Raw genomic sequence first — 8,207 nt, 5'->3', positions numbered from 1 at the left:
TCATCGGTATTGTACCGGGACCACCGGAACGGTCCCGGGGGCCCACCGGGTGGGGCCACCTGCCCCGGGGGGCCACATGGGCTGTAGGGGGTGCGCCTTGGCCTACATGGGCCAAGGGCACCAGCCCCTAGAGGCCCATGCGCCAAGATAAAGGAAAAAGGGGAGAGTCCTAAAGGGGGAAGGCACCTCCGAGGTGCCTTGGGGAGGATGGACTCCTTCCCCCCTCCTTAGCCGCACCCCTTCCTTGGAGGAGGGGGCAAGGCTGCGCCTCCCCCCTCTCCCCTGCCCCTATATATAGTGGAGGGGAGGGAGGGCATCCATACCTGAGCCCTTGGCGCCTCCCTCCCTCCCGTGACACCTCCTCCTCTCCCGTAGGTGCTTGGCGAAGCCCTGCAGGATTGCCACGCTCCTCCATCACCACCACGCCGTTGTGCTGCTGCTGGATGGAGTCTTCCTCAACCTCTCCCTCTCTCCTTTCTGGATCAAAGGCGTGGGAGACATCGTCGAGCTGTACGTGTGTTGAACGCGGAGGTGCCGTCCGTTCGGCACTAGGATCATCGGTGATCTGAATCACGACGAGTACGACTCCATCAACCCCGTTCACTTGAACGCTTCCGCTTAGCGATATACAAGGGTATGTAGATGCACTCTCCTTTCTACTCGTTGCTGGTCTCTCCATAGATAGATCTTGGTGTTACGTAGGAAAATCATTTGAATTTCTGCTACGTTCCCCAACAAGGGCTTCTACATCAACACTATAGCCTCTCCGATAAAGTGTGAGTAGTTTACCATAGACCTTCGGGTCCATAGTTATTAGCTAGATGGCTTCTTCTCTCTCTTTGGATCTCAATACAAAGTTCTCCTTGATCTTCTTGGAGATCTATTTGATATAATTCTTGTTGCGGTGTGTTTGTCGAGATCCGATGAATTGTGGGTTTATGATCAAGATTATCTATGAACAATATTTGAATCTCCTCTGAATTATTTTATGTATGATTTGTAATCTTTGCAAGTCTCTCCGAATTATCAGTTTGGTTTGGCCTTCTAGATTGATCTTTCTTGCAATGGGAGAAGTCTTTAGCTTTTGGTTCAATCTTGTGGTGTCCTTTCCCAGTGACAGCAGGGGCAGCAAGGCACGTATTGTATTGTTGCCATCGAGGATAAAAAGATGGGGTTTATATCACATTGCTTGAGTTTATCCCTCTACATCATGTCATCTTGCCTAATGCGTTACTCTATTCTTATGAACTTAATACTCTAGATGCATGCTGGATAGTGGTCGATGTGTGGAGTAATAGTAGTAGATGCAGAATCGTTTCGATCTACTTGTCGCGGACGTGATGCCTATATACATGATCATGCCTAGATATTCTCATAATTATGCACTTTTCTATCAATTGCTCGACAGTAATTTGTTCACCCACCCTAATACTTATGCTATCTTGAGAGAAGCCACTAGTGAAACCTATGGCCCCCGGATCTATTTTCCGTCATATAAGTTTCCGATCTATTTTTCTTCAATCTTTACTTTCCAATCTATATCATAAAATATCAAAAATATTTATCTTATTATCTCTATTAGATCTCACTTTTGCAAGTGGCTGTGAAGGGATTGACAACCCCTTTATCACATTGGTTGCAAGGTTCTTATTTGTTTGTGCAGGTACGAGTGATTTGCGTGTAGCCTCCTACTGGATTGATACCTTGGTTCTCAAAAACTGAGGGAATTACTTACGCTACTTTGCTGCATCGCCCTTTCCTCTTCAAGGGAAAACCAACGCATGCTCAAGAGGTAGCAAGAAGGATTTCTGGCGCGGTGGGGAGTCTACGCACAAGTCAAGACGTACCAGGTACCCATCACAAACTCTTATCCCTCGCATTACATTATTTTCCATTTGCCTCTCGGTTTCCTCTCCCCCACTTCTAAAAAGATTTTCGAAAACCTTTGCCTTTTCTTCGCATTCTTCCTGTATGTATTTTTGTTTGTGTTTCCATGTGCCTTCTATTTGCTTGCATCTTTGTTTGCTAAAAATCTATTTATATGGATCCACTTAAAGTGTTCTACTTGGATCATCTTCGATCTATTTATGCTCGTGCTGAAACCCCAACTAGTTTAGTTGATGGAAGATCTTTAGATGAGCATGCTCATTTTGTGCGTCATCGTTTGTCTGAAAAGGGGAAGCTCTTATGGTATCAAATAAATAGTTTGCTATGCTATGCTTGGAATCTTTGTAAAATTTATGACTTTACTTGTTGCTCTAAGAACCCTAAAAAACACCTTCCCTACCTATGTGAGTTTAATGATAATGAAATCTTATCTTCTTATGGAAAGGGTGTTTATAGTTACTATGATATCGAACAAATTGAAGAATTTGTCGTTTTTAAGGGTGCTCATGAAGTTGCTTCTTTGATTGAAAAGTATGATATTACTCTCTACAAATCTAAAAATTCTGACATACTTAAATATTGCTACGAAAACTATGCTCATAATGCCTATGTTAAGGAATTTATTGAGAGAATGTCCGTTGCTTTGGAAGAAAATAATGATATGCATGAATCTATAGATAATTATGATTCCGATGATTTGATTGAAATATCCCTTGATGAACATAATGCTTGCTATTCTTGTGGCCATGACGCCAATATTTATGAAGATGAATTTGCTATAGTCCCTTATGTTAAACATGAGATCATTGCTATTGCACCCATACTTGATAGTTCCTTCGATGAAAAGCATGATTGCAATGATGCTATTATAAATTCTCTTGATGTCAATTGTGCTAATAATATGCAAAACTCTAAGCTTGGGGATGCTAGTTTTGCTATGTCTACTACTTGTTGCAATGATCATGATTGGAGTGATTCTTCTTATGATCTTGAAAATTTATTTAAGCCCCATGATGAATATAAGATTGATAATAATGTTTGCAATAATATTGAAAGTGGGTTTGGAAGAGTGTCAACTTTAGATCCCACATATTTGGAGAATGTTCAGTCTTATGAAGTTTTTGATAAAAGTGGGTTTGGAGAGGTCATGACTTTAGTTAATGTTAATCCCACTATTTTGGAAGAGTGTCAACTTTGCATACATGTGGATCGTGTTAAGAATATGTTTTGTGATAGCTATATTGTTGAATTTGCTTATGATCCTATATTTAATTATTATGAGAGAGGAAAATATGGTTGTAAAATTTTTCATGATAATAAATTACCTCTCGTTATGTTGAGATTGCTATTGTTTCTTTTCGCTTCCTTGCATATGCTAGTTTTTTGCTTGCTATGATAATTTGTTTGCCTATAAGATGCCTATACATAGTAAGTATGTTAAACTTAGATGTGTTTGTCTCATATTTTATGATTCTCTCTTTGTGCTTCAATTCTTGTCTTTCATGTGAGCATCATCAAAATCTCAATGCCTAGCTAGGGGCGTTAAACGATAGCGCTTGTTGGAAGGCAACCCAATTTTATTTTTGTTATTTGCTTTTTGTTCCTGTTTAGTAATAAATAATTCATCTAGCCTCTGGTTAGATGTGGTTTTATATTTTAATTAGTGTTTGTGCCAAGTAAAACCTTTAGGATAACCTACGGTGATAATTAATTTGATCTTGCTGAAAAACAGAAACTTTTGCACGCACGAGAATAATTTTCATAAATCACAGAAACGTGATTTTCAGTTGATTCTTTTTGCAGAAGATTAATAGAAAAATTACCTATAACTTCCTAATTTGGTAGAAGTTTTGAGGTTCCAGAAGTATTCGAGACTTACAGATTGCTACAGACATTTCTATTTTTAACAGATTCTGTTTTTCGTGTGTTGTTTGCTTATTTTGATGAATCTATGGCTAGTATCGGGGGGTATAAACCATATAGAAGTTGGAATACAGTAGATTTAACACCAATATAAATAAAGAATAAGTTCATTACAGTACCTTAAAGTGGTGGTTTGTTTTCTTGTACTAACGGAGCTCATGAGATTTTCTGTTGAGTTTTGTGTTGTGAAGTTTTCAAGTTTTTGGGTAAAGATTTGATGGATTGTGGAATAAGGAGTGGCAAGAGCCTAAGCTTGGGGATGCCGAAGGCACCCCAAGGTAAAATTCAAGGACAACCAAAAGCCTAAGCTTGGGGATGCCCTGGAAGGCATCCCCTCTTTCGTCTTCGTCCATCGGTAACTTTACTTGATGCTATATTTTTATTCACCACACGATATGTATTTTGCTTGGAGCGTCTTGTATGATTTGAGTCCTTGGTTTTTAGTTTACCACAATCATCCTTGCTGTACACACCTTTTGGAGATACACACATGAAGCGGAATTTATTAGAATACTCTATGTGCTTCACTTATATCTTTTAAGCTAGATAATTTTGTTCTAGTACTTCACTTATATCTTTTTAGAGCACGGTGGTGGTTTTATTTTATAGAAATTATTGATCTCTCATGCTTTACTTATATTATTTTGAAAGTCTTTTAGAACAGCATGGTAATTTGCTTTGGTTAAAACTTTAGTCTTAAAATGATGAGCATCCAAGATAGGTATAATAAAAACTTTCATATAGAGTGCATTAAACACTATGATAAATTTGATACTTGATAATTGTTTTGAGATATAAAGGTGGTAATGTTAGAGTCATGCTAGTTGGGTAATTATGAAATTGAGAAATACTTGTGTTAAAGTTGGCAAGTCCCGTAGCATGCACGTATGGTGAACGTTGTGTGACAAATTTGAAGCATGGGGTGTTCTTTGATTGCCTTCCTTATGAGTGGAGGTCGGGATCACGCGATGGTTAACTCCTACCAACCCTTCCCCTAGGAGCATGCGTAGTAGTACTTTGCTTCGAGCGCTAATAAAATTTTGCAATAAGTATATGAGTTCTTTATGACTAATGTGAGTCCATGGATTATACGCACTCTTACCCTTCCGCAATTTGCTAGCCTCTATGGTCCCGTGCATTGCCCTTTCTCACCTTGAGAGTTGGTGCAAACTTCGCCGGTGCATCCAAACCCCGTGATACGATACACTCTATCACACATAAACCTCCTTATATCTTCCTCAAAATAGCCACTATACCTACCTATTATGACATTTCCATAGCCATTCCGAGATATATTGCCATGCAACTTTCCACTGTTCCGTTTATTATGACACGCTCCATCATTATCATATTGCCTTGCATGATCATGTAGTTGACATCGTATTTGTGGCAAAGCCACCTTTATAATTCTTTCATACATGTCGCTCTTGATTCATTGCATATCCCGGTACACCACTGGAGGCATTCACATAGAGTCATATTTTGTCCTAAGTATTGAGTTATAATTCTTGAGTTGTAAATAAATAGAAGTGTGATGATTTCCATTATTAGAGCATTGTCCCATGTGAGAAAAGGATGATGGAGACTATGATTCCCCCACAAGTCGGGATGAGACTCCGGACTTTATGAAAAAATAAAAGAGGCCAAAGAAGCCCAAATAAAAAAAAGGAGGCCAAAGAAGCCCAAATAAAGAAATGAGAGAAAAAGAGAGAAGGTACAATGTTACTATCCTTTCTCCACACTTGTGCTTCAAAATAGCACCATGATCTTCATGATAGAGAGTCTCTTATGTTGTCACTTTCATATACTTGTGGGAATTTTTTATTATAGAACTTGGATGTATATTCCAATGATGGGCTTCCTCAAATTGCCCTAGGTCTTTGTGAGCAAGCAAGTTGGATGCACACCCACTTAGTTTCTTTTGATGAGCTTTCATACATTTATAGCTCTAGTGCATCCGTTGCATGGCAATCCCTACTCCTCAAATTGACATCAATTGATGGGCATATTCATAGCCCATTGATTAGCCGCGTCAATATGAGACTTTCTCCCTTTTTGTTTTCTCACATAATCCCTATCATCATACTCTACTCCACCCATAGTGCTATGTCCATGGCTTACACTCATGTATTGCGTGAGGGTTGAAAAGGCTGAAGCGCGTTAAAAAGTATGAACTAATTGCTTGGCTGAAACCGGGGTTGTGCATGATGGGAGCATTTTTGTGACGAAAATGAAGCATGGCCAAACTATATGATTTTGTAGGGATAAGCTTTCTTTGGCTATGTTATTTTGATAAGACATAAACTGCTTGGTTAGCATGCTTGAAGTATTACTATTTTTATGTCAATATTAAACTTTTATCTTGAATCTTTTGGATCTGAACATTCATGCCACAATAAAGAAAATTACATTGAGAATTATGCTAGGTAGCATTCCACATCAAAAATTCTGTTTTTATCATTTACCTACTCAAGGACGAGCAGGGATTAAGCTTGGGGATGCTTGATACGTATTCAACGTATCTATAATTTTTGATTGTTCCATGCTATTATATTATCTGTTTTGGATGTTTAATGGGATTTATTATACACTTTTATATTATTTTTGGGACTAGCCTATTAACCGGAGGCCCAACCCAAATTGTTGTTTTTGCCTATTTCAGTGTTTCGCAGAAAAGGAATATCAAACGGAATGAAACCTTCAGAAGAGTTACTTTTGGAACAAACACAATCCAGGAGACTTGGAGTGGACGTCAAGAAAGAAACGAGGCGGCCACGAGGCAGGAGGGCGCGCCCAGGGGGGTAGGCGCGCCCCCACCCTCGTGGGCCCCTCGTGGCTCCCCTGACCGGCTTCCTTCGCCTATGTATACTCATATACCCTGAAAACATCAAGGAGCACCACGAAACCCTATTTCCACTGCCGCAACCTTCTGTACCCATGAGATCCCATCTTGGGGCCTTTTCCGACGTTCTGTCGTAGGGGGAATCGATCACGGAGGGCTTCTACATCAACACTATAGCCTCTCCGATTAAGTGTGAGCAGTTTACCACAGACCTTCGGGTCCATAGTTATTAGCTAGATGGCTTCTTCTCTCTCTTTGGATCTCAATACAAAGTTCTCCTCGATCTTCTTGGAGATCTATTCGATGTAATTCTTTTTGCAGTGTGTTTGCCGAGATATGATGAATGGTGGGTTTATGATCAAGATTATCTATGAACAATATTTGAATCTCCTCTGAATTCTTTTATGTATGATTTGTTATCTTTGCAAGTCTCTTCAAATTATCAGTTTGGTTTGGCCTACTAGATTGATCTTTCTTGCAATGGGAGAAGTGCTTAGCTTTGGGTTCAATCTTGCGGTGTCCTTTCCTAGTGACAGCAGGGGCAGCAAGGCACGTATTGTATTGTTACCATCGAGGATAAAAAGATGGGGTTTATATCATATTGCTTGGGTTTATCCCTCTACATCATGTCATCTTGCCTAATGTGTTACTCTGTTCTTATGAACTTAATACTCTAGATGCATGCTGGATAGCGGTCGATGTGTGGAGTAATACTAGTAGATGTAGAATCATTTCGATCTACTTGTTGCGGATGTGATGCCTATATACATGATCATGCCTAGATATCTCATAATTATGCACTTTTCTATCAATTGCTCGACAGTAATTTGTTCACCCCCAGTAATACTTATGCTATCTTGAGATAAGCCACTAGTGAAATCTATGCCCCCCGGGTCTATTTTTCATCATATAAGTTTCCGATCTATTTTATCTTGCAATCTTTACTTTCCAATTTATATCATGAAAATACTAAAAATATTTATCTTATTATCTCTATCAGATCTCACTTTTGCAAGTGGTCGTGAAGGGATTGACAACCCCTTTATCGCGTTGGTTGCAAGGTTCTTATTTGTTTGTGCAGGTACGAGGGATTTGCGTGTAGCCTCCTACTGGATTGATACCTTGGTTCTCAAAAACTGAGGGAAATACTTACACTACTTTGCTGCATCACCCTTTCCTCTTCAAGGAAAAACCAACGCATGCTCAAGAGGTAGCAGTCACCACAAAAGATCGCCCATTGTTTCTCGTTTTCTTCGAAGAGAGAGAGAGAGAGAGATAGAGAGAGAGAGCGAGAGGAAGTCGCCTCGAGTCCCCACCCCCACGCATCGTCCTCTCGCCCCGCAATTGTAAGCAACCGATATCTCACCTTGTTCTCCCGACACAAGCAGCCTCTGACAACGCACACACCAACGCAGTCGCCTCCTCTCTTCTCTCAGCATCGTTGGATCTGGGGAGAAGGAGAACGACGAGTGTGAGAGGCGGCGACTGTGGGAAAAGCACATACACGACCGAATCCACCACTCTTCCGTCAAGAGGACGAGAATATGGTGGCAGC

The sequence above is a fragment of the Triticum aestivum genome, chromosome 3B, assembly GCF_018294505.1.
Source record: "Triticum aestivum cultivar Chinese Spring chromosome 3B, IWGSC CS RefSeq v2.1, whole genome shotgun sequence".
Taxonomy (NCBI): domain Eukaryota; kingdom Viridiplantae; phylum Streptophyta; class Magnoliopsida; order Poales; family Poaceae; genus Triticum; species Triticum aestivum.
Note: the sequence above shows the minus strand (reverse complement) of the source record.